Source organism: Kogia breviceps, chromosome 14, assembly GCF_026419965.1.
Source record: "Kogia breviceps isolate mKogBre1 chromosome 14, mKogBre1 haplotype 1, whole genome shotgun sequence".
Lineage (NCBI taxonomy): Eukaryota > Metazoa > Chordata > Mammalia > Artiodactyla > Physeteridae > Kogia > Kogia breviceps.
Window position 1 is genome coordinate 37,485,047 of NC_081323.1, and position 26,868 is coordinate 37,511,914.

The 26,868-nt window shown below is 41.0% G+C and overlaps 1 long non-coding RNA gene across 1 annotated transcript in view; it reads left to right on the forward strand.

The window, feature by feature from the left end:
* Positions 1–25,646, forward strand: part of LOC136792470 (uncharacterized) — a 45,539-nt gene extending 19,893 nt beyond the window's left edge. Inside the window, exons 2-4 of the long non-coding RNA XR_010836300.1 lie at positions 8,676–8,793; positions 20,346–20,446; positions 21,358–25,646. This is a non-coding gene — a long non-coding RNA (uncharacterized lncRNA). The remainder of the gene's footprint in view (positions 1–8,675; positions 8,794–20,345; positions 20,447–21,357) is intronic.
* Positions 25,647–26,868: the final 1,222 nt, after the last annotated feature.

Genomic DNA, 26,868 nt, shown 5'->3' on the forward strand with positions numbered 1-26,868 from the left:
GTAAACGGATATATAAGCATATGAAATATTATTATATAGAATTAGGGGAAAAATTAGTGAGTATAGTGGACTGATGGTGCCCTCCCAAAAGATATGTCCACTTCCTAATTTCTGGAATCTGTGCATGTTTCCTTATTTGGAACAAGGATCTTTGCAGATGTAATTAAGTTAAGGACCTTGAGATCATCCTGGATTATCTGGGTGAATTCAGTGAAATGTATCTTTGTAAGAGACAGGGGAGATGATGGACACAGAGAAAGTGACATGAAGACAGAGGCAGAGATTAGAGTGATATGGCTGCAAGCCAAGGAGGCCAAGGATTGCCCTTGACCACACAACACTGGAGGAGACAAGGAAGGGTTCTCCCCTAGACCCTCCAGAGAGAGTATGGCTTTGTCAACACTTTGATTTTGGATTTCAGGTCTCCAGAACTACAAGAGAATACACATCTGTTGTTTTAAGCCAGCCAGTTTGCGGTAATTTATCACAACAGCCACAGAAAGCAAACACAGTGAGTGAAAGGAATTGACAGCATTTGCTTCCTTCCCATAGAGTTGGGAGCTGGCACCCAGACAAATCTTTAAAGCAGGTGAGATTTGTCTTTGGCACATTACCATCTTCTAGGTGTGGTGGTGGTAATGTGGATGACATTTCTTTTCAACTCTCTCCAGGCCCGTATTTTCCTGTCAGCACCTACATTTCAGACATCTGTTAAGTCTCTTCATCTTCCATCAAAAATCACTCTGCCATGTCCCACTCTTCTAAGCAGATGAAAAAGTCTGGACAGGTCAGTGAAAATGCATGCCACACCTACAGCTCTGCCTGAGGTCGGTTCCCTGGAAGCAGAGCCTGAGAGAAGGATTTTTGCCTAAGTGATTTATTGAGGGAATGATCTCAGAAGAAAACAGGGGGTGGGATAGGGCAGGAGAAGAAAGTAAGCAAAAGATGTGGATTTATGTGAAGTCTAACTTTGGCTTGATTCTGCCCATAATAAATGACCCTAGACTTTTGGTTTTGGTTTTGGTTTTAATTAATAGACTTTATTTTTTTAAAGCCGTTTTAGGTTCACACCCAAATTGAGCAGAAAGTACAGAGAGTTACTGTATAATCCCTACACCCAAATACATACAACCTCTCCCACTATCAACAGCCTGTGCCACAGTGGTCCTCTTATTAAAATCTTGGAACTTACATTGACACATCATTATCACTCATAGTCCATAGTTTACATTAACATTCACTCTTTTACATTCTCTGGGTTTTGACAAATGTATAATGACAGGTACCCATCTTTGTAGTATCATACAGAATAGTTTCACTGCCCTAAAAATCATCTGGGATCTGACTATTCATCTCTTCTTCTCCCCTTTGCAACTGGGTGGCAAGCTTGAGGGATTAGCATGGATCATGGATTTAGTCCTGGTCATGTTGACTTTGAGGGGTCTCTGAGTGAGACGATTGAGCTCAAACTTAGAGATCTTGTTGAGAGATTAAATTTAGTGACACATCTGTATATAGATGTCATTTGAAACCAGGGACATGGGTGGAAATGCAGAGAGATAATAGAAAGGGCTATGTCTTCAGAAATGCCAATGGTTAATGGTCTCTGAATGACAAAGATCCTGCAGATGAGACAGAAATGGAGAGAGAGGGGAGTAAGGAGAAAACCCAGGAAATCCTGACATTGTGGAGTTCAAAGAGATGGAAGTGTCAAAAAGAAGGATGTGTTTGAATCCAATGCTAATGAAAAGTCAAATAAGATGAGCCCTGAAATATGTTCACTGGATTTAGAAACATGGAGGTGGGTTGAGTGATGGAGAGAGAAGACAGCTTGAATTAGATTGAGTAGTAGGGCAAGCAAATAGAAATGAATAGAGACAATTATTTTGAAGGGATTTAGTGTAAAACAGTTTTGGGGGTACCATTTAAATTAATAGCAAATGATTCTGACCACCAGCTAAGTGCAAGATCTCAAGTATTGTGGAGGGCTTAAAGTTCAAGGTGGCATCTTTTTCCTAAACAAAATGCAATTTAGTATTGAACATAAGATATAGACCCTTGGGCTTCCCTGGTGGCTCAGTGGTTGAGAGTCCGCGTGCCGATGCAGGGGACACGGGTTCGTGCCCCGGTACAGGAAGATCCCACATGCCGTGGTGTGGCTAGGCCTGACAGCCGTGGCCACTGAGCCTGCACGTCTGGAGCCTGTGCTCCGCAGCGGGAGAGGCCACAACGGTGAGAGGCCCGCGTACTGCAAAAAAAAAAAAAAAAAAGGCATAGACCCCTGATAAAAATATAGAAAGAATTCATGAAGAGATGGAAGAAAATATTTACTGACCCTTTATAACATTTCAGAGATAATCATTTTTTAAATACAAATACTGTAACCCTATGGATTAGGTAATTGGCATATTTGTACTATAAAAGGGATACATATTTGATATAAATAATTTTAGAAAATTTAGGTAAGGAAATGGAAAAAAACAACTCCTACACAGATATAAACATATTCTGATGTTTTTTTTTTTTTTTAAATAAACTTCTTAGGGAATTTAAGTCTCTTTCACAGTGCCAATCAACTATAAGTTGAGAAATCAGAATTTGAATGTTACTGTCTGATTTTACAATTTCTATTTTCTCTTCTAACCATACTCCTGATAGATGCATTCATAAATTTAAGAATACATACTTGACAAATTGTGTAAATTAGACATTCCTGAGAGAGAGGAGGATTTCAGATGAGGAGGACCAAATATATTTCACACAGCAACTGGCGTTTGAGCTGGGTCTTCAAAGACAAATGAGATGTAGATTGGGGTCAGCAATCCAGCCCACCACTTACTTCTGTATGGTCTATTAGCTAAAAATGGTTTTTATACTCTTAAATGTAAAATGTAAACAAGACTATTAACCTTTCAGCAAGAATAGTTGCTGGATTTTGCCTCTTGGTTCATGAGGCCTAAAACGTTTACCATCTCACCTTTTACAGAAGAAGCTTTGCTGACCTCTGATTTAGAGAAATATGTGCAAAATGGGACCCCAGATGAGAACAGTGCCATGAGCTCAAGTCTAGAGGAAGAAAGCATAAGGGATGTTTTCGGAATGCACAGGATAGTCATGTGAGGACCTGTATACTGTGGTCAGGCCCTAGAATGCCTTCAATACCAGGCAAAGTAGTCTGTTCAGCATTTTGCTACATAAATATTTGTATAATTATCTCCCAAGATTTTGAAGTTCTCCTGGGCAACAATCATGTTTTTCTTACTTGTGGGCCCTCAAAAAGGCTGGACACAAGGCTGGACACAGACTACCAGCTTAATCAATGGTATTGGATTAGCAGCCTCTTTGATGAGGCATCTAGTTAGGACCAAGTTTTAATCATCACCAGAGAAACTGTGAATCCTTTCCTCTCTTCCCTTTCCGTGTGAAGATCTACTGTTCATTAGTGATCATACATGGACAGTCACAGCCTTCCCTAAATACAGCACTGGAGCACCAACAAAATGCATCTTTGTAGAAAATGGTAGGGGGACCAGAGGAAAGCAAAACTCCCCAGCAAATTCTTGTGCCTGACGCACACCTAACTGCAGTATTGACAAGAAAAGGTTGGCCCGTTTGAGTGCAAATGTGATCTTCTAGCTGGATGATGATATTCTTGTAAACAAGGCGCCTACGCCCACGTTGGAAATAAGGCTGTTCAGCTCGCAGTAAATTCTGTTCCGAGCCCAAAGTTGAGGCCGGAGACCCTGAGCGGCCTAATAATCAAGGCCATGATTGATGAGGTGCCGGCCACTCTCAGACACAGCGCGTGACGCATCCAGTCACCGAGGACCTGTTTGTCATCATGTCACAGCACCTGCTACTGACTGATACCTGGGACGCAGGAGCGTGCCAGGGCGAAGGATGCGCTTGACAAGGCCCTCCTCTCCCCCAGCCCCCACAGCTGCTGGGAGGAAAGCAGCGGGCATCTGCCATCCGGAAAGACAACATGGAGCCCCGCAGGGAAAAGCAGCGTGGGGTGGGGGAAGGTGGCGCGTTCCCGATGCAAAGGGAAGGATGACAGGTGCTCTGAGGAAGGCTGCGCCGCTCCGGGTCCTGGCCGCCTGCCACGCTGCAGAGCCGCGCCAGCCCGCTGGCCGCCTGGCAACCACCACCTCGAGGCCTTCTGTCCCTTGGCAACTCTGCTCTCTGAAGGAGGAGGCGGCCTGCAGAAGGGCGAGAAAAACCACACACGGCATTGTTTTCCAGGAGTGGAGAATGTATTTTCACCCAGGCAAAATGATTTTTAAGATCTTTACCCTGGGCTTCCCTGGTGGCACAGTGGTTAAGAATCCGCGTGCTAATGCAGGGGACACAGGTTCGAGCTCTGGTCCGGGAAGATCCCACATGCCGCGGAGCAACTAAGCCCGTGTGCCACAACTACTGAGTCTGCACTCTAGAGTCCGCGAGCCACAACTACTGAAGCCCACGTGCCTAGAGCCCGTGCTCTGCGACAAGAGAAGCCACCGCAATGAGAAGCCTGCGCACCACACTGAAGAGTAGCCCCCGCAACGAGAGGAAGCCCGTGTGCAGCAACAAAGACATGATAAGGCCAAAAATAAATAAATTTTAAAAAAAATCTTTGCCCTGTTCCCCAATCTTGCTTTACGGATTCACTTGCCAGCAAATTCCAGATTGCTCTTCCTCTTAGCATTTGCAAGGTGTGGATTGTTCTGTGTTCTCTCCTCTGCCAAGTTTGCCTCCGCGGGGCTCTCTGGGAGGGTATTTGGAGCGCATTGGAAGCGCCGCCGCAGTTCAGTTCCAGGAAGGAAAACAGGGAAGGCAATTAACTCTCCAAAGCAACCCTGTGTTTAAAAAAATATTGTTATGCAAATCAAGCTAATATGTCTCTAAATTCATTAGGTGTGTTAGAGGGTTAGTCACCTTGGAAGGTGCATCAAAATTGGCAGAGACATTTCTATTCTGAAGGCCATGGGGCTTGACCTTTACTTGGACCCCTGCTCTTCTGCTCAATACATTTCCCTGCTTGGGGGGGTGGTGCTGCTACTGAGGAGGGGGCTTATCAGAATCCCTGAGGGAGAGGTCCCACCGAAAATATGTACTTTCTTGTAATGGCATGCGTCTTTCCACTGCAGCCCCGGGTAGATCGAATCCCCAAATGTAGTCCAAACCAGTACCAGATCAACCAGGAAGGAAATTCAACCCAAACAGTAAGAACAAAGTGCCACAGTAAGAATTTCACAGTCATTCCTCAGGTCTGGGACTCCAGGAACTAAACACAGAGAAAGTCAAGAAAGATTATTTCCATCCTCACTGCTTTTTGGAATTTGGAAGCGTGTAAAGATTGCCCCTTTTGGTAGCTTCATTCGGTGAGCTTGAAAAGTGGGGTGGTACGTCTGTTTCCTGCCTGGATTCTCCTAAGTGTTGAAGGTAAACTTCTGTGGAGGCCTTGTGCCTTAGGACGCTGGGTCATCAGCTGAGCCCAACAAGGATGGACATACATCATCCATACTGTTTGTTTTCCTTCCAGTACTCTTATTTTATTAAGGTATAATTTACAGACAATAAAATGCACAGTTTTTAAGTATATGGATCAATGAGCTTTGACAAGTACATACTTCCATGGTACCCATCCACCACACATCAAGATACAGAACTAGGTGCAGATACACCCATCACTTCAACAAATACCCTCGTGCCCTTTTGTTTCCATCTCTCATCCATCAAAGGAAACCACTGATTTACTTTCTGCCACTATAGATTAGTTTGTATTTTCTAGAGTATCACATGAATGAAATGATACAGTCTTTTTTGTCTGGCTTCGTTTGCTCAGAGCAATGTTTTTGATGTCCATCCATGTAGTAGTATATTATCAGTAGTAATAGCAGTTCATTCCGTTTATAGAGCAGCATGCCATTGTGTGGCTATACCACAATTGTTTAAGCATTCATCAGTTGATAGACGTTTGGGTTGTGTCCGATTTGTGGCTCTTATGAATAAAGCTGCAGTGAATCTTCTTACACGTTTCTTTGTATGGCTCTATGTTATCATTTGTCTCAGGAAGTACCTAGAAGCGAAATTTCTGGGTCATAGGGCAGGTGTACAAATTTAACATTATTAGGAACTACTCATCAATTTTGCCAAGGAGCTATACCATTCTCCACTTCCTATAGCAGCGTTTGAGAGTTCCAGTTGCTCCACATCCTTTCCAATGCTTGGTATTACTAGTCTTGATTGCTTTACTGTTGCGGTGGGTGAGCAGTAGAATTTCATTGTGGCTAAACTTTTTCAAAGTAGTTGTTTTCCTGAGGACCCAGTGCTGAATTCTAGGGGAGCCTTAGCTGGGCGGTGAGAGGCAAGCATTAGAATAGGAGGAAGGTTTCTATTTAGAGTCAGTCTGCATATTTACATTTTTAAAAGAAAACCTCAGTGCAGCAATTTGAGCTCAAAATTCCTCTCCAGAAGTCTAGTTTCCCTACCAGCTGTTTATAAATATTTACATTCACATTTTTAATTATAACAATGTCTACAGCAAAAGTACCAGGCTCTTTAAATTATAAATATTCAGGTGTTTTTGTGGACTCTAAGGAAAAAAAAATATGTCATGAAGAGATTAGTGGTAGGACGGGAATAAAACACAGACTTACTAGAGCATGGACTTGAGGATGTGGGGAGGGGGAAGGGTAAGCTGTGACGAAGTGAGAGAGTGGCAGGGACATATATACACTATCAAATGTAAATTAGATAGCTAGTGGGAAGCTGCCGCATAGCACAGGGAGATCACCTCTGTACTTTGTGACCACCTAGAGGGGTGGGATGCGGGGGTGGGATAGGGAGGGTGGGAGAGAGGGTGATGCAAGAGGGAAGAGATATGGGAACATATGTATATGTATAACTGATTCACTTTGTTGTAAAGGAAAAACTAACACACTATTGTAAAACAGTTATACTCCAATAAAGATGTTTAAAAAAAAATATTCAGGTGTTTTTAGGTAGGACACAGAGAACTCTGCCTATGTATACCTACAGGTCTATGGAAAACTTTCTGGAAGTGTAAGTGATTAAGAGCACATACCCTAGAGAATAAACTTCCTTGGTTTGAATCCTTTCTCTGCTACGGGTGTGACTTAAGTCATTTGCCACTTTAATGGACCATAATATCCTCCTTCATACACTGCTGTAGTAATCAATCTACCTCCTGGAGTCGTGATGAGTGACATAGTGCATCTAAGATATGAAGCCCACTGTCTAGCACATGGCAATTGTATAATAAAATCTAAAAAATCATAAAAGCAAATTTCCAGAAAAGGCTTACCCTCTCTCATCCTCCTTTTCTCCATCCAACACAACTGCAGGGCTGGCTTGGTATCTTGGGGGCCACCCAGAATTAATGTGCTGGGTGTCAGGGTCAGTAGGCAGCTGGTACCTGACATAATTTCAGGCTTCTAAAGCAACTCTCTCTCTGAAGGAATATATCTCTGGCTAATAGGACCTGCAGGGATTTGTGAAGGCCCTGACTTTTCAGGCAAATTAATGTGAAGCTCCTGAAATTGTGTACAAAAGTGCACAGGAGTATTTTTTTCCCCTGGGATCCATAGCTTGCAACCGAATCTCAAAGAGGTCTGGGATCTCAGACCCCTTTGGAGCTACGGTAAAAGGAAGACATGGCCACTGGAGGGTACAGAACAGACTTGGGAAAAGAGAGATGTAGGACTGAGCTTCAGCTCTGCCGCTTATCAACTAATCATCCCTGAGTGGGTTACTCAGTTACTCTAAGCTTCAGTTCCACATTTTGAAATATCTTATATCTTACAGGGCTCTTGAGAAGAATGAAAGAATGATGTGATTGACACCCAGTGGTCAAACAAATGTCAGTTCCCTTCCCCTCCCCTGATCTAGTTTCTTAATGATCGATGTTCTCCCTTGATGCCCCCCACCCTTTTCTTCTATCCAGGGGCCCTTTACAGAAAGTCTTTGACTCCTGATTTAAACCCACTTCTAGTCTCTCCTTGACACTTTGAGGATATGGGAGAAGGCAAGAAGATTCAGATGGCCTGGAGACAGGACGGAGAGGCTGGTCAGAGGCTGTGATCCCCTAGTTGAGCTGATCTGGATCCAAGGTCCATGATTTCATCATTGACTGAGCAACTGGGCTCCCTTCTGCTTATTTAGGAGTTTAAGATATTACCAAAACCTCTACCCTTTATAAAATCAAAAAGAAGAGAAACTAGCTGGATGAAAAAGAACTCCCAACCCAGTGGGTTTCAGAGAATTTATTTCTTCTAAGCTTCTTTTAAATATAAAATCTATATTTCTATAAATCTCCTAAGAGAGTTTGGGCACTATAAATCAGGGACCGAATATAAGAAAAAGATAAACCTTTCAGCATAAATGATGTGGAAGGAACAGAATGGAATTTAAAGAGTTGAAAAATCTTAAGGAATTGAATATAGAGTACTGTAAGCTGAACATCTATCTATTAAGTGACTGTGAGACAATGATAATTAAATCAACAGCAGAAAGTATTTTTTGATGGAAATAATGTATTAGGAAAGGAGGATAAATAAGCTTAAACACTACCTCAAAGAAATTTCTAGGTCTCTGATTCAAAAAGATATTTCTTTTTTTCTCCAACACAGTGACATTTTGATTCAAATTCTTTGGGGCTTTGTTTTCAGAACTGTCCATAGCAAAAGCAACCTACATATCATTGCTGAACGTGGAAAAAGAAAGGACTTATGAAAAACAAGCACAGTGAGGAGGGGAGGAGGCCCAGGGGGAACCGAGCTTGCCCAGGTAAGTCTGCCAATGACAGCATAACTGGCCTAAGGGAAGGGGAAGTAGAGAGAGATGACGGGACTCAAAAGAGCCTCCTTCTAAAACAACACATGAGGATGAAACTTACTAAAGGGGTGGATGAATGTCAGCAAAGCCTAGTGTTTCAAAACTGACTTTTCCAAAAGAATATCTCCATTAGCTCTGGAATGATCTCTAGTCAGTGCCTGAGAAGTCTCCATCTCTTTATTTCCTTACTCCAGGGTGGATGGATGGAGACTGTAACTTGAAGTTTCTCTTCCTCTTTATGAGACGGGGTAAGAGCAGATGCAGAGTTAGTGTAGCTAAGGTGAAGCCAGGGTTTTCTTCCTGATTTAGGTTCTGTGAGCAGAATTAAGTGCACATGGAGAGAGAGAGGGAGGGAGAGAGAGAGGGAAAGGAATAAGTTCAATATGAAAATGCAGAGACCCTTGGGATGGGGTTTACTTTTGCCTTAGGTTCCGTTGGGTCTAGAGCTAGAGATGGGGATTCTTGTGGAGGCAATTTATTGAGAGGGGGGGACTCTCAATGGAGACATGGGTGAGGGGAATAAAGGCATCAAGTTAAGGCAGGGTCAAGTAAGAATATGATTCTAGCTTTAAGCCTCATTGACTGGGGAGTTCTAGAGCATGAATTGCACCACAGAATAATTTCCACCTTGAGGCAAGGAGAGTGATTTGTACTTGCCCCCTACTGTCCTTGGCTGAAAACATTGGCTGCTGACCATTTCGGGGGATGGGGGAATGACCAACCTCCCTACTTACCTCTCAGTCTACCTACATACCGGTGAAGTGATTTCAGTTGTCGAAAGCCAATTAAAATAGAGGGCTGCTCTGAGCCATTAGCATCCAGTACTCACAGCAGCCGGGAGAGGGGTTAAACAGGCCATAAAATGAGGTTTGGGTGAGGCACCAATAGTACCTACTATATATGCTAAGGGTTGACCTCTTACAAGGAATGAGTAGGTCACCCAGTATTGAATGCGGCGGAGTGGGTCACTAGGATTGGGATGTTTTATAAGCAATTGACTTCTGGCAACTGCTTACAAGGCAAAACCTTTTCCATCTAACCCAGACATCTCCCTTTCGTATATTAATATTCATTACATTCATTACATCATTTATTGGGAGTTGATCATTTTTCTTCAAAACCATAATTGAATATGTATTGAAAGGCAATATTACTAACATCACTACTTAGGTGTAGGTCCTAGGAATATTTAGTCTCTATCAATGTAAATATGTTTTCCTTTTCTAAAAGAAGAAAAACTATGTGCCTTCACATGTTTCCTTTAGTTGAGAGAAAGTTTAACACCATTCTTATTTGCTTCTGCTCCTTTTAAAAATGGTCTTTTTCTATTTTATACTTAATTGTAAATTAGTAGGATGGAAATTCTATTCAAAATAAAAATTAACTGCAGCTACCTTCATATATTTCATCTATACTAAGATGCATACTTTTCCACATTCTGACATTGCCAGAATCATGATGCATCTTGCTTCTTCTAATCCCTGGGGGTTAGGTCAAAGTTGGGCCCTAGCAACATTGCATGTGCCTACAAAAACTTGGTCATCCATTCATTTACTTTATGTGTCATGTTGGTACTATCTGTGTTCTGTTCAATTGTCCTCAATAACTCGATCTTGAAGTGAAATATTCTGAAGGCAGAAATGCATACTAGAGCTTTGGGGTATAAATTATATATTAATGAAGCAAATATTTGATGTTAGAAGAATGAACGCAATTCCACATTTTCTTGCAAAGCCACACCAATTGCTTTATGTGAATAAAGAAAGGAAGATTTTCACAAGTAAAGTAGTGAAGATTTGTTATTGAGGTACAAGGAAAAAAATGTGACCTATCCCATGCCAACCAGTGCAACTAAAGTCGGGGAAATTATCACATCTCTTGGAATATGTGAAAAAATAAACAAAGCCACAGGAAGCTGATGTGACTGATTCATATGTTGTACAAGACTATTGTAAAGGCATGGTGTCATAATTTACCTGGCAGCTCTTTTCTTCTTTTTAGTGTTACATGTGCATTTTGCAGTTAATAACGCATAAACTTTCATGAAACATCGTGCTAGTCAACGGCATAATTATTCACAAGAAATTATTTTGGAAAATAACTTGATGGGTGATGAAATCTGGATGATGATACCATAAGGAACATACCTAAAGTAAACAAAGTTAGGTTTGGTTAGGCAGCTGCAGCAAAGGAGAATAGAATTCAGAGAAAGCCTGGGAGCATTGCAGTAAGCGGGGCTGGGGAGAAGGCTCTTGATACAGTTTGGGCTTATGATAAATGTAAGGAGAAATTTAGGAAGCAGGGGCTGGTTCTAGATTAGATACTGCCAAGAAATTAGGGTAAATTTTGTCTAGAAGGCAGGAGGACCAAAGTGAAGCTAGCATTGTCATTGGTGAAGAACAACAGTCACTCATGTTAGTCAACAGAGGGGATATGGATAACCACGGTCATGATGTGGTCATCTCAACATTGCTGATACTCTCAGTTGGGAACATCGTGTCCTGGCTGTAGTGGGGCCTTTGTAGGATGTGAAAAATTCACTGCACTTGGAGTTAAAGGCTTGGGTTAAAGGCCTCACATCTTTTGAGTGTGGGAATTTGTTTGGTTTTTATAACCTTTCTGAACTTCAGTTTCCTAAAACTATAAAATGGTTCTACTAATATAATATGTACTTGAAATGGTTGGTGCAAAGAGAAAAATGGAAGTATTTACATAAATGACATTGGTAAGCAATCCAAAAAATGCAGATTCCTTTAGGCCGTTCTGGACAGAAGGCTGGCAGGCCCTGGGACTTGAGTGGAGGCGGAGAGGTTTGGGAGGACACACCGATTGGGCTGCCAGGAGATTTTCTTGCTGTAGAGGGACACATTCAGAAGCAGAATGGCCACGAGGCTTGTGCACAGCTGGAGAGGCAGGGGCCTGCCTGATGCATCTGAGATCAGGTTCTCCCAGAAGCTGACTCTGAGCCAAATGTTCCTGTGAAAGTGATTTATCAAGGAAGGGATCCCTAGAGAGGCCAGTAAGTAATGGGAAACAGGAAAGGGAGAGGGAGGAAGCCAAGCACGGGTGTGATTGCAAGTGAAACCCTAGCCACAGCTGGGTCCTGCAAGGGGCTCTGGAGCATACATGTCAACTCAAGGCAAGGAGGTTGGGCTTTTGTACCTGTCAGTCATCAGCTTGGGCTCCTTTTTGAGTCAGGTCTGCGCAGCTGTGCTGCCCACCGAGACAGGAGACAACCATGACTAGCAAAGCATGCAGAGCTGGGGAATGGGTGCATAATACTGTTAAGAGTCATAGGAGAGCATCTGGAAGGGGCACCCACAGTGCCCACCTGGACTGAGGGAACGTCTTCAAAGAACCTTTCCTGGACATACTCATGGATGTCTTCTGAGTCCCTCAGTACTGTTGGGACATCCTACAGCTACCGTGCTCGCCTGGAGAATCAGTGCTTCCTCTATAATCTGTCACTTCCTGGTGCGTTGCACTAATGAAAAGTCTAGCATCTCAAGTGAAATCTGTCAGAGAAAACATTTAAAAGATGTCGCTCTGTATGGCGTGTCACTGGAGTGTGATATGACTCCGGGAGCCCTGTTAAGAGTAACGAGACAAGATAAGACTGGGCAGATTCATTCCGCAGAGCACAGCTCAAGGACTGAGCTAATATTATTACTGACCGTAAATGTTATTAGGGAGATGTGGAGAGGATGTTAGTGCCACTGAACATTACAGTCAAATCTCAATAATGACCAGCGAAGCAGGCTAATAAATTGTAGATTACGTGCGCCATGCATATTCATTCCTTCAGAAACCTCAGCTTCCTAAGCTGCAAGGATTTCAAAGGCTTCTGCTGCAAGCACTGGGCTTAAAGCCACACGGGGGGGAAAAAAGTTGGCAATTCCTTTAGAATCCTCTGAGTCTTCAGCTGCTGAGTTACCTTCCTTCCTTCCCACTAATGAAAATGGAAAAATAGAGTCAAGATGCAGATTTGCTACTAGGTGGGAAACACCTGAGTGCTGATGACACATTGTGTTGGGTCAGGAGGAACCAGGAAACCAGAACAGCTTTGGGTCTTGCTTGTAACGCATTGTGTAACATCAGGCCTCCCAATCTTGTTTCCCTGGCTTTGGGGCTTGCCAGGCACATCTTGGAAAAATAAAAAGTCCTTGTCATCAAGAAAGAGGATGCCAAGAAAGAGGTTTCTGCTCTCACCAAACACCCACCCAAGAAAATCGAAGGGGAACCCTTCAGGAGAAATATTATCATTGCACCAGTGAGTTTTATGTTCTGAGGATCTCCTGGGAGCCAGAGTTTCTTTAGAACTAGCGCATGATTTCAGAAGATTTTGTTTCTTTAAAAAAATTCATTTTGGTGGACACGTCTCCTCACCTCAGGGTTTAAGAGGTGGAAGATGCAGTATTTCCTATATGCCGTTTAGCCTCACTGGCCTCTCTTTACCTGAGACGCTGCTGCCCCCTGGACTCAGACAAAGGAATACCCACATATTCCTACTCTCCCTCCCAAACCACTGGGCTCCCAGGAGTGAACGTGCTGCAAAATAATAACTCAGCAGGCTTGTCTTTGGTCAAAAATAGAGCTGTCACATTATAGTGCTCTTACAATTCACCTGTCTGTTCCCACTCACCTTCTTATAGATGAGAAAACTCAAGTTCAGAAACTTGAGCCTCTTTCTTGTGTTTGAGTGACGGGGACAGCAGTCCTGCAGGCATTGTAACTTCCAGTGACAAGCGCCTACAGTCTAAGGTGGAAGATGCGGCTCCTAGCATTGGCTCCTCCAGCCATCAGAGACATGGATTTTGAAAAGAGTAAGTTTGGAGATCTCTTTTGTTCCACCGCAGCAGTTTCACATGGGGTCTAGCACAGGAGAAGGGAACCCCGTATCTAGAGCCTGAGTTTGGTGAAAATTCTCCTGGATCTTCTGCATTTTCTCCAAAGTGAAGGCTAATCTGCTCAGGCTCACGTTGGGTTCTCTCCGGCCCCACGGGTGCCGGTGCCGTCAGAACTCACGTCTTGGGAGCTGAGCCACCAGGCCCGGGATAGCGCTTCTCAACCCTACATGTTCTTCCAAGAGCTCTGGACAGAGAGAGCTCTGTGGCTCCTTCGGCAATTACTGGGGGGGAGGGGGTCTTACTTAACTATCCCAAGACTCATGGGCTGTTTATATTAAACAAGAAGAGAAGGAAAGGAAAAAAAACACCTTATTGACCTGATAGAAGTTTCCATTATTTCCTGCTTCTTCACCCTGAAAATTATTAGCTTAACATGGAAGCATAAGTCTTAAATATTAGGATGTGTAATTTATGTCTTGGTATTTTAGAATTTTGTGAGAATCTCTTCTGCTATTAAATATTGTATGAACATCTTCATGGAAATTAAATATTTCCTCTTTCAGCTTTTCTCCCTCCACCCCACCCCCTCCTTCCTTCCTTCCTTCCTTCAAAGGATACTGTTGGGTTCATTAGAGTTCTAACTTCATCTTGGCCACAGTACGTGGGTTGGCAGTGATGAGCTCTGGGGAAGATAACACGGTTGCCATGCACCAGGTAGCTCTATCTCAATCCCCGTGCTGACCAAGAGGCCATCCCACGAGGTGGAAAGCACTGGAAAAGAGCAAAGGGAAATCAGAGACTGTAAACTACTAGAGGAAAAACATCTAAGTTCCTCTTTCTTACAAGAATGCTACCAGCAAACTGTCTGACGATGCAATTTAAATTTGCTATGTTTTAGACCTTTCTGAGTTTTTCTCACTAAAGCTTAATTTGGCACGGTAGATAATTGAGCCTTAAAAAATTAAAAGCTTTTATGCACTCATTTTGCAAATATTTCATAGGTTTTTGTTACTTGATTGTCACAACAGTAATTCCAAATGTTTATTCTTTTCTTAGCAAGTCATCAGCACATCCCCTAGATGAAGGAAAACTGATCTAAATATCTAAATGATTTGAGGTGGGAAAATAGAGCAAAAAAAAAAAAAGTCAAATGGGATCTCACACTTTCATAATGCATCTGCCAGTGACTACTGCTGACTTTTAGGGCACATTTTCAGGAGGAGGAGATAGGGAAGAAGGGGTAGTAAAAAAATGATTGCTGTAGTTCAGGCTATATGTTTAAGAAGTTTGGTCATTTAAGGATGAACATAAATAATGGAAGCTTGAAAGAAGGGACAGTGAGGAAAGGGAAGTTGTGAATGGGCTTGAAGAGTTTCTTTCCCAACATCCATCAGTGAAAGACCCTAGAAATTGATCTAATGATCAATATGCTATTTTAATTATCGTTCATTTATTTTTATTATATGCTGGATACTGGAGATACAGCAATGAAAACAACACACATAGCCAGTGCCTTTATGGAGTTTATCACCTGTTATTTATTTAGTACCTACTATTCACCTAATCCAACCTGTATTTATTGTGCAACTATTTTGCATAAGGTCGTGTGCAAAAGTGAGCAAGATATAGAACTATTATCAAGCAGTCTAAGTCAGTAGAAAAGATGAATATTGAATTCAATTCTTAAATGTATACAGTAGCTTAGCTTATGGTGTCTCAAAGAGGCTTCAGAACCGTTTTGTGAAAATTTTAGATAAGGATTATTACCTCTTCATTATTATTATTTCTGAATTATTGAAGAATAAACATGAGGCTCAGCAGATTTAAGTGATTTGCCCAAGTACACAACCAAGGAATGGGAAGATGGCTGGGCTGTGGCTTTGACTCCCTGTTTAAATTAGGCAGTCTCCTTTCAGCAAGTGTTCAAATACAAAACAAACAGAAGTTTTTTTAAAAAAATTATAAGGCTTTTAAAGGATATCACTTGGTTCGCAAAAAAATTCCCATTCTCTGTGAGTAAGATAAGGGTTCATGAAAAAGAAGTCTGGAATTCAAGGTCGAGCAGTTTGCAAAGAAGCATATGCTGTTTCTTAGTGTTTATGAAATTTGTAGTTATAGTAGTGTCTATGTCTCTCAGTAGAAAACGTTACGTTTTGGAGTCGGACAATTTGAATTTAAATCCTGATCTTGAATTCACTAGCTGAAAGATTTCAAACTAGTTATTCACTCTGTGTTCCAATTATTCATTCTCACAGGCCATGGTGAGGATTAAATGAGACACTATATATAAAGCATCTAACTATTACTAATCAGTAGTATATATAACCCTTATTTTGGAAGATGAATGCTTTTTAGAAGGGAACATTAAAAGTTGGGGGGTTGGGTTTTATTTTTTCTCTGCCTGTCTGTAACAGTCAGGTGCACACAGATTACTGTTTGGTTGAATAACTAGGGGCTGGAGCCTAGCAAAGTTTTGACATATGAAACATCACAGTCTACCCCTTATGGACTTGGTGCCCATATACATCTCCTTAAACCATATTTAATAACCAAATAAAGACAATAACAGAGACACACTTCCATCTAAAATGATGTAATAACTATCCTGTGTACAACTGAAAGTACTCTAATCTTTCCCCAGAAGAGAATCCAAAGTCCTTGGGTGATGTTCTCTCTTCTCCTTGGTATCCTGTAAATTAAATACAATGGTGCAAAGTTAACTATTATTAATACATCTTATAAGATAAGGGGGTAAGAGAGAAAAGACAAAAATGTTTGCTCTTCATACACACACAAACATGTGCATCACAAAATAAAAAGGCATATTATAACTGTTAACGTCTTAATTTCTGCAATTGGCCACATGGTTTTAGCCACATATAAAGTACCTTCTTCCACACTCCATTCCGTATTCCCTCTACACTCAGCATGCACCTCAGCTAGTCATGATTCTTTGCCTGGTGTGGTGACTCAGGCCATCATTCCTGCATTCCTGAAGGGTCTGGACCGTTAGCAGTCCTACCTTCATTGGATTGTTGTAGTTTTCCATTGACTTGAATCATAGGGCATGGTAGCTCCAAGAGAAAACCTAAGGGATCTCCTGTATTCCAGTTATTCTCCTTTTCACTTCCAATTACAACCCAATTTCTACTTGGTAATCAAGATCAATCACCCCAGTCAGTAGAGTAATATTGTCTTTGCCTGTTGATTCAGAGGCAGGAGGAGCCCCAAGTGGCCAGGTGGCAGTCTGAACTTCTGTTTCAATGGAATTCTTTTTATGTTTCCTAGTAGAAGAATTTCTTCCTTTGGAACTAAGACTTCTAGACCATCATAGCATAAGGTCATGGAGATAGAAGGCAAAGATTTTGCTACTGGGTCATTTGCGGTAACAGTGAGTGATACCTCTCCCATTTCCATCTCTTGATTCCTGGACCTGTCAGTCCTGGCTATGAGAAAATCAGCACCATATATTGGATGCTGATTTAGATATTAACCACAGCTTTGCAAGGTATTTCCATCTCACTGGGACTGTCGCTGAATCATCAAAAGGCCATCCCAGTGTTCTTTGAAGTCTCTGCTTCAGTATAATGGGAAACATGAGGGATTTCACAATCCTGGGCCTAGGGCTGCACTTCATTTGCTGTGAAGTGAGTTCCTTGACTGACTGGAAGATACACTGTGTGGAATACAGTGACAGTGGATAAGGCATTCTGTGTATCCACAGTTTGGGCAGGACTATTGTGTTCAGGAAAAGCAAATCATATCTGGCATAAGTGTCTGTTGCAGTAAAATGTATAAATTTTTGGCAGTGACGTGAAGTCATTCCTCAAGGAGACAGGCCCTCCTCTTTATTCAAGGGGTTCAGAGTCTTAAAATTGACTCAAATCTGGGAATTGATTGAGGAGACATGAATCTCTGTTTTGGTGATATAAATTAGATTTCTATTCACTTCGCCTAGAACCCTCCACTTATACAAATCAAGTAAGAATTTAATAGACTGCCTATCTATTTCTTTTTTAGGGACACCATGATCAATTAGCCAACATCATAGGCATCAGACAGTCAGATTATTCTTGTTACTGCCTTGATTCCACTGTCCATTATGGTAACCATGCCCACTTTGATTTGGTAATTAAGTTGTGTGACACTTGGACCCTGCCACCCTGGGATCTAATTATCCCCATTGCATTTAGGGATCAGAGCTGGGCGGCAGGCAGCAGCTCCCAAGGTAATTTCTGACCTGCAGAGAAGAGCAATGACAGAGCTCTTCAAGGATGAGGGGTTCCCCTCACAAATCTATTTCTCACATTTGGTGAAAGGATGGTTCCAGGGTGGGTGAGTAAGTCTTAAATGATGAATCCATTCTGACATTTCAATTTCCCTAGGACTTTGGATACCTTCCTCTACAGCATAAAAAGAGTCCTGGCATTTCCACCTCAGTTAATATAAGTTACCTTTTGGTCCACGTTTCAGCAAACCAGCAAACAAACTGATAGAGATTTTCTAACCCCTCAGCTGCAACATTAAATGAAGAAACTCTGCTTAGTGGGCCCATATCAATAAATAAGGTCTGATAAAACTATATATTCCTTACACTGTTATCCCACATCCTTAATATCCATCCTGACACATATTACCCAAATATCTGCCTGTATAAATTGGAAAATCGTGCTGTTTTTTGGGTGTGTAGTGTACTTCATTGCAGGTCACACTTTGCATCTCATTCTCTGGAGCCAGTTGGAAATTGAGTCTCATTATAGGTCTAGAAGCAAAAATGAATGGTGGGGATAGTTCCTGAGAGGAATCAAGAGTGTCTTTCAAGGCAACTACCTCAGGCGAGCTCATTATGGCTTCTTCAGGCAAAGCAGGTTGAACCTCCTCAAACAGAAGTAAAATGGCCTCTTCTAGTGCCAAAGAAGATTCAGCAGAATTTAGCAGTTCAATGCACCCAGGTTCACTGGATCTTCTATATGTCCTGATTCTAATTTTCAGGATCCCTTTCCTTCTTAATCAATGGCCTCACCTTAACAGAGGACATCCATAAGGTTGAGAATTCAATCTGCATTATAATTCAGCCATTCTCAGGATGAGACTGTGGATTTGGTTTTTAGAAATCTCAACACTGCAGCTACAGGAGATGAAGGTTTCTTTCAGGGAAGGTGTAGAACCTTTCAAGTCATTTGCCCTTTCCCTACTTTCTCCAGTGCAAGTAGGAGCAACTAGCCAAATCCATTATATTCCTTAGGTTGTCCAAAATGTTGTACAATATCAAACACATGGCTGCCCAGAACCCTACCTTTTATAGGTATTTGATAGTATCCAATGGTGATATTTTGCCTATCTCTACTGCCACATCATACTGTGGATTATCAGTACCCTCTTTACCACTAGAAATATTCATTAGTGTCTTTTTTGTTTGTTTGTTTGTTTGCAGTACGGGGGCCTCTCACTGTTGTGGCCTCTCCCGTTGCGGAGCACAGGCTCCAGACACGCAGGCTCAGCGGCCATGGCTCACGGGCCTAGCCACTCCACGGGATGTGGGATCTTCCAGGACTGGGGCACGAACCCGTGTCCCCTGCATCGGCAGGCAGACTCTCAACCACTGCGCCACCAGGGGAGCCCCCATTAGTGCCTTTAAGTCTAATCAAACTAGATGGTTTATTCCAGAAAACTCAGAATCAATTTAGAAACCTTGTTCTTAAGATTCTATCCCTCTCAAAACACTTCTACTATAAAAATCTGTATCAGTCAGGGTTCCACAAGAGAAAAAGATCCAGTAGGACACACAGACAGACAGACAGGCACACACACATACACACAAACACACATACTTCTATATCAAGAGATCTATCCTAAGGAATTAGCCTTTGCAATCATGAGGGCTGGCAAGGCAACTCTAAAATTCATAGAGTGGCCCATCAGGAAGAGAAGTCCAGAAATTCCTGGGCACAAGCTGAAGCTACAGTCCACAGGCGGAATTTCTTCATCCTCAGGGAAACATCAGTTATGCTTTTAAGGCCTTTCAACTGATTGGGGGTGGCCCATTCAGATTATTGAATATAAACGCCTTTACTTAAAATATACTGGTTGTAGAAGTTAGTACATCTATAATATACCATCATGGCAACACCTTTAGTGTTTGCTTGAATGACTGGGGAGTATAGCCTAGCCAAGCTTACATAAAACTGGTCATGGACTTCCTTGGTGGCACAGTGATTGGGACTCTGCACTCTCAATGCAGGGGGCCGAGTTTCAATCCCTGGTCAGGAAACTAGATCCCACATGCATTCCATAACTAAGAGTTTGCATGGTACAACTAAGGAGCCAGCGAGCCACACTAAGGAGCTCTTGAGCTGCAACTAAGGAGACAGACTGATGCAACTAAGGACCTTGCCTGCCACAACTAAGACCCAACGCAACTAAATAAATTAAAAAAAAAAAAAAAGATTGGTCATCATACTATCCACCAAAGATGATTTTTAAAAGTAAAATTCTGTTCATGCTTTGCTTCAGTTTTTGTTATCCCTATTTCCAGTGTACTGACGTTAAAAAATATATACTGAGATAGAATTTTTAAGCTGAGTCCACAGTCACTGATTGTTATTGATGTGTTCACATCAGCCATGGGTACCACCTTGTGTGTGTCTTGTTTCACAGGCATTAAAATCCACATGGGATCTGGTTCACCTGAGCACTCGGCATGCCCTGGAAGAGCACAGGGTCACCAGAAGAGAATGGAGAGGGAATGGATCTTGTACGTAAGCACAGTGACCGGTTCATAAGTGTGTATTTCAAAACGTTGGGACATTTGTTCTCACTCTCTTTTACTCCCCTCCCCTATCTGAGGGTTTCTTATCTTGCTACTCAGGTGTTATCTCTTTACCCACACCCATGAAAGCTAAGAATTGGTCTTGTGTTCAAAGTCCCCAGGGGATAAAACCACTTGTAGCATCTCTTCTTCCTCGCTGCTCCTCACTCCCCAGAGACTAAAGAATGCTTCATTCTCCTCCTCATTTTTCTCAGGTTCCTGTAGCTGACACACCAGCAGGAATAGAAAGTGCTAGAGGAAGTCAATAAGACACACTAATTCAGTCTCAGCTGAATTGTTTCTAGAACAGTCTATGTTTAATTCCATGCACACACGAATGGCTTAAGCTAGGCTTTGAAGCACATGCCTTATTAAGTACATATATAGAAAACATCTCAAAGTAGTAATTTTTGAGCTTTCACTTTTTATCATTTTATTTTTATCATGACCTTTCATCTTCTCAGTAAGAGGCATCTCCATTGCCTTGAGGATAAGTAGATCATTAGACAGAAAAAGAAAAGAAGAAACAGTCAATGTTCAGCTTTCTGACTTCCAAAACAGTCTTTTGAGAATCAGAAGGGATGTCTTGAGTGAGATGGGGTGATGTTTTGGCCATAACCATAGAATTAGAAAGAGAATAGCGAGTCTTTAGGTCAAGATGGCATCTTTGTTCAAGTCATACAGCAAGAGAGAAAAAATATGTATTTAAAGAGACATGGCTGGACTCAAATAAAAGACAAGCATTTCCCTAATCAAGGAAATGAATAGAAAAATGAAATGGTGAGCAGAGCAGAGGTAGGACTTTGTTGCACTTTGAATGTGAAATAAGCAGTAGTCACAAGGGGTTTTTGTTACTTCCAGGTCAAGGGGACCAGAAGAGTTCCACAGAAGATGATGATGCTTGGATGGACACCTCCACTTAGGAAGGTCTTTTCTTGAGAATAGGGTTCCTAGCGCGCTGAAGCCTGAGAAAGGTGGGGACATAGTCACATCAGCACGACCAGGAGCTGTGAAAACTAGATCATTGATCTGAGCCTGGATCTGCCACGTCCCCAGTGGGACTGCTGGTAATAGAACCTAGCTTCAGATTAGGGCCCAGATGGGCCCTAAAACAAACACACAAGCAAAGTAATTCATTGTAAAGCAAATAAAAAAGGGAAAATAGAACACTTTGCCAAACCAACAGAAGGCAGAGGAAGAGAAAACAGCAATAAAGGAAAAGCATGGTTATCTCAAACCAAAAATAAGGTGACAGAAATAAACCCCACTGGACTCACAGAAGATGTAAATAGATTAGACTTTCATATTAAAAATCAGTTTGTAAAATTGAATTTGAAATAGGCTGCTTCCATAAAACAAAAAAAAAAAATCTAAAACAATTCCACGTAGAAAGATTCAAAATAAAGGTATGAAAAACAAAACAAATTATTAGTAAAAACAAACGAGTGTAAGAAAAGTAATACCTGACAAAATAAAATTTAAGACATTATTAGGATAAAGAAAGCTACCATATAATTAAGAAAAAAAAGCCAATAGGAATCTATGCTGATTATAAATTTGTAGGCACTCAACAACATAACCTTTAAGCTTAATGAAAGTAAAACTTGCAGAATTACCAGGAGAAATGAACAAACACAGTAACATTGGAGATTTTAACAAAACTCTATCAAAAATGGATAAATTAAGATGACAAAAATAAGATGCATATAACACATTTAAACTACAAAATTTATAACATCAGTCTATTATATAGCATTGTTTACTCACTGATTAGTAATGTGACTTCTGACATATACCTGTTTTCCTTGTTCTGTTTTTCCTTGTTTCACATTCTACACATCATGTTTTTGGATTAAAAAAAAATGTACTGAAATGTTAAAAACTTTCATGAGAATTGTAAACACTAAATTTATTATCACGATATGGTGGAATCTGCAAGGGAGAGGTGATTTTTAAGATCTGAAGGAACAAAAACTTAGGAAAAGCCAAGCTAGAGGAACATTGCCTGGGATGGGAGGTGTGGTGTAAGAGTTCCCAAGGGAACCACAGGAAATACTTGGAATCAGCACTAGGAGAGATCCATGCCTGGCTAGTGTCCAGCCCTGAGAGCTAACTCAAGCCACCATCTTGTATTAACGCTGTGTCTCCCAAGTGGAAGAGCTATAATAGTTGCTCGTCTCTCACTATAGATATTGGAACTTCCATCAGTGATCATCAGCACGGCACCCATAGACTTCCTAGTAGTGGAATGCCACTTGTGCTTTGGGACTTTGCTTAACCCTATTTGAATTGCCTGGTGTGCACAATACCCTGTGCCAATATTCTGTGACACCTGTAAGCACAGACACAGTACCCTGTGACCTCAACAAACAATAGAATCCTTCATAGCCAGAGGAATTGTGGCTTGAAAGGCACAGCCCAGAACTGGTCACTTGCACAGTGGAAACTCCTCCATTACAAAGGATGCTGAAGATAATTTACTACTTTCAGATGCTACTGTTTACCGGTTACAGTTTTCCTCCTAAGGCTGAAGTTAAATGGAACAGACAATATGAAGAATTTTTTTTCAGAGAAAAAATAGCTTTCATTGTCAACTCTTTGAAGAGAACACCCTACCTAGAGAGATGTTATCAACTGAAACCTGTCTTTTTTGGGACACACAACCAATTACTACTTATTTAATAAAAATTCATCTAAAAGAGAGGGATTTTCACTGGGAACTAGGAAAAGATATTTTTGTCTCCTCTTTCATCCATTCTCTCTCCATGTTTTCACAGACTCCTTCATCTTTCTCTCCCTCTACTCTGCACAGCCATATGTAGCTACTGAGCTCACATACTCAGATGTGAATGAGGCCTTCTCTAGCAGCTTTTGACACCCCTCTTCTTACCCTGTGCCCAGCCGTCTACCTTTTAGGGACTGAATGTTTGCATCCCTGCAAAATTTATGTGTTGAAATTCTACCCATGATGTGATGGTATTAGGAGGCAGGGCCTTTGGGAGGTAATTAGGGTTAGATGAGCTTGTGGGGGTGGGGCCCTCCTGAGTGGGATTAGTGCCTTTGTGAGAGTCACTGGAGAGCTTGCTTCAAATGCTCTATTCTCCAGCATGTGAGGATAACAGGAAGAAGTCTCAGCCTGCAACCCAGAAGAGGATTGTCACCAGAACCTGACACCACTGGCACCCTCATCTCGGATTTCCAACCTCCAGAACTGTGAGAAATGAATATGTGTTGTTTATAGGACACCTAGTTTCTGGGCATGTTGTTAGAGTAAGCCTGGGCTAAGACTCTCCCTGACTTTTTCCCTCTTTTCCTGTTTCCCCCTGTTGCCTTCCCCTCTTCCCAGTTCAAGTAAGGTGTACAACCACCTTCTCCTTCCCTGCCCTTCCCTCCACATTTACTATGTCCTACCCAACACTGCTATGCACTGTGTGTACAGTGGTGAACAAAATAGAGACTGGGCCTACCCTCATGAGTCTTATAACCTGATGTGGAAGATAGATAGTTAATAATGAACACAGCTGAATATGTAAATGCAAATTTTGAAATGTGTTATAAAAGGAAAGGTTTTTATTCTGTGAAAGAGAGAATATCATGGCAAAAGGTTTGATTTGAGGGCCCAGGGAAGGAATGGCCTTGGAGCTGATTCTGAAGGATGATTAGCAAAAAAGGAGTTGCCAGGTAAGGAGCACTTTTTCCCCAACAGGAAGGGAGGAGAATATCTTTTTTTAGTTTATACACATGGAAGAGAACTTGGTTTATTTGAAATTATGGGAGTCCCAAATTTTCTACTCAAAATCTTTAGAATGTTTCTGGCATCTAGATTTCATAAAAGAAATCAAAGGTCAGCCAAATTTTCTTGTTTACATATATTTTTTTGCCTTTATATTGTTTCTGTTGAGTACTTCTAGTATCCATATATTGTTTCTTTGCATTTAATATTTTCACTATGTGTTAGAATCGTATATTTAATTACTGTTTCCTGGGTCAGATCTTCATTTATCTCAGGATATTTTGTCATTGTGTTTGAATAGTTTGACATGTCAACTTTTTCTCCTTTCTTCTTTTTTAAAAAAAAACACTGATTTTTCACATTTTTACTCTCCATTTGCTATTATAAAAGTACACTATATTCTCTCCAACTGTTTTTAGCTTTGACTCATTTTCCTCAAAATTCTGGCAGAAATTCCCAAGTGTTTAATGCAGCATTAATTCTCCTCTTTATGGAATAGCTACCGTTTTCCCTCCAAGAATTGTTGGCCCCCACATAGAGCAATGATGTCCAAACTCCTTTTCATCCTGTCCTTAACCCTATGGTCATGATGGACTAGACAATGAATGGGCATCTGTCCAAGCAAGGCTCAATAGAGTTTTCTTTCTCTTGAGAATTTATAACTAGGATTTAGAATGATATTTGGGTTTTAATATCCTATAGATAGTTTCCAACTTTGGGTTACAGACCCTTCTCAGACCTAACAGGTTACAGAGTCCACCAAAACCCCTGTATCTTACTATTAATTTCTCTTTTTATGTTTATGTTTGTACAATTGTGTTTTTGTAACCTGCGGTCAAAATAGTTTGCCTAAGTCCAGGTATCAGGAGGAATTATTTCAGTCTTCTGAATAGCTGCTCACTCTAACCTACATGTAGAGGATTAAGAAATATTTAAAGAATTTAAAATTGATGAAAGACATTTTTCTGCTTGAACAGCAGAAATTTGAATGCCAGTTGCATATAATGAATACTTACACATTGCGGGTTTGAAAAAGAAAGATAACGGATTTAAAAGGCATTAGGAGACTTTCCTTCATCTCCGTCTTGCCTTTGATGTTCATGAAGCCTGTTAAATCTAAATCCCTGTCAGGCAGACAGAGCAAAGCAAGAGGAGTTCTGTTGTTTCCCAAAGCAATGGTCATTTCCACTTGGTCCAGAAGACACGACATTTTATCAGAAGTTCAGGAATAAAATAAATGTTTTCCTTGTTGTGTGGAGACATAATCCAAAGACTTTCAGATCAAAGCATACTGAGAGTAGAATAAAGTGATATAGAATGGTTAAGGTAAGATCAGCACTTTCTTAGTACAGTTATTGGTAGCTGTGAAGTGTATCTACTGGCGTTCAAGTAATCATTCAGCTAGAAAGGAATAAGGAAAAAAAAAGATAAATCTTGCTTGTGTGGCCAAAAGACAAATCAGAGATGTCTTTAGGGAATTGGGAGCCTTGAGACTCATCATTACTTGTGTATGGAAGGCAAAGTCTTGAAACAGAAGTAAAGCACAGCATAAAAAAACAAAAAACAACAACAACAAAACACTAGAACACAGGATAATCCCCATTTTGTGAGTTCGTGTGTTTACACTGACCAAAAGAAGAAGTGAAATAGTTTATTTTTACTTAAAAATTTATTAGTAATATTAAATAATAATAAAACTCATTAAAATTTGTGTGACACAAGTTATAGTTCTTAAAGGACAAACAATATTCAAAGGCCTATGCCAGGAGAGAAGACTGAGAATTAATGAGCTAAGATTTCAAGTTAAGGGGCTTCCCTGGTGGCACAGTGGATGAGAGTCTGCCTGCCGATGCAGAGGACATGGGTTCGTGCCCCGGTCCGGGAAGATCCCACATGCCGCGGAGCGGCTGGGCCCGTGAGCCATGGCCGCTGGGCCTGTGCGTCCGGAGCCTGTGCCCCGCAACGGGAGAGGCCCTAACAGTGGGAGGCCCGTGTACCACAAAAAAATATATATATATATTAAAAAAAAAAAAAAAAGATTTCAACTTAAGAAAAAGCAAAAACAACAACAACAAAATAAAACTAATTAAACTAAAATAAAGCATTATAAACCTAAAAAAATAGGAGGTAAGTAATAAAACACAGGAATTCTTAAAAAGAAAATAAATGTACTATAGACAACACCTTATAATCCTCTAACAACCTCTAAGCCTCTAACAGGATATATGAAGAATAAAGGGCATATGTAGAGTAGATAATAAAATGATAATAGAGATAACTATGGAGAAATGTGCACCAACGTATTGGAAAATTTAGTGAAATTGAGGAAAATTCCTAGGAATGTGAATAATTCCAGAAAATAGAAAATTTCAGCTGTCTTACTCTCATCCTACTTACATTTAAAGAAAAATTATACTAAATATCCAAAGACTAGATCATTCTAAATTTAAGAAAAATCTTTCAGAGACTGGAAAGAGAGGGTACTTTGAAATGTATGTCCTGAAGCTAATAAAATCTTGATACCAAAATCAGTGTAGGACAATAAGATAAATGGAAATTATAATTCAATCAGTCATTGACATGGCTTTGATTTCTTCAAAGTCCCCCTCAAAATCAATAAGAAAATTCATTCAGCACTG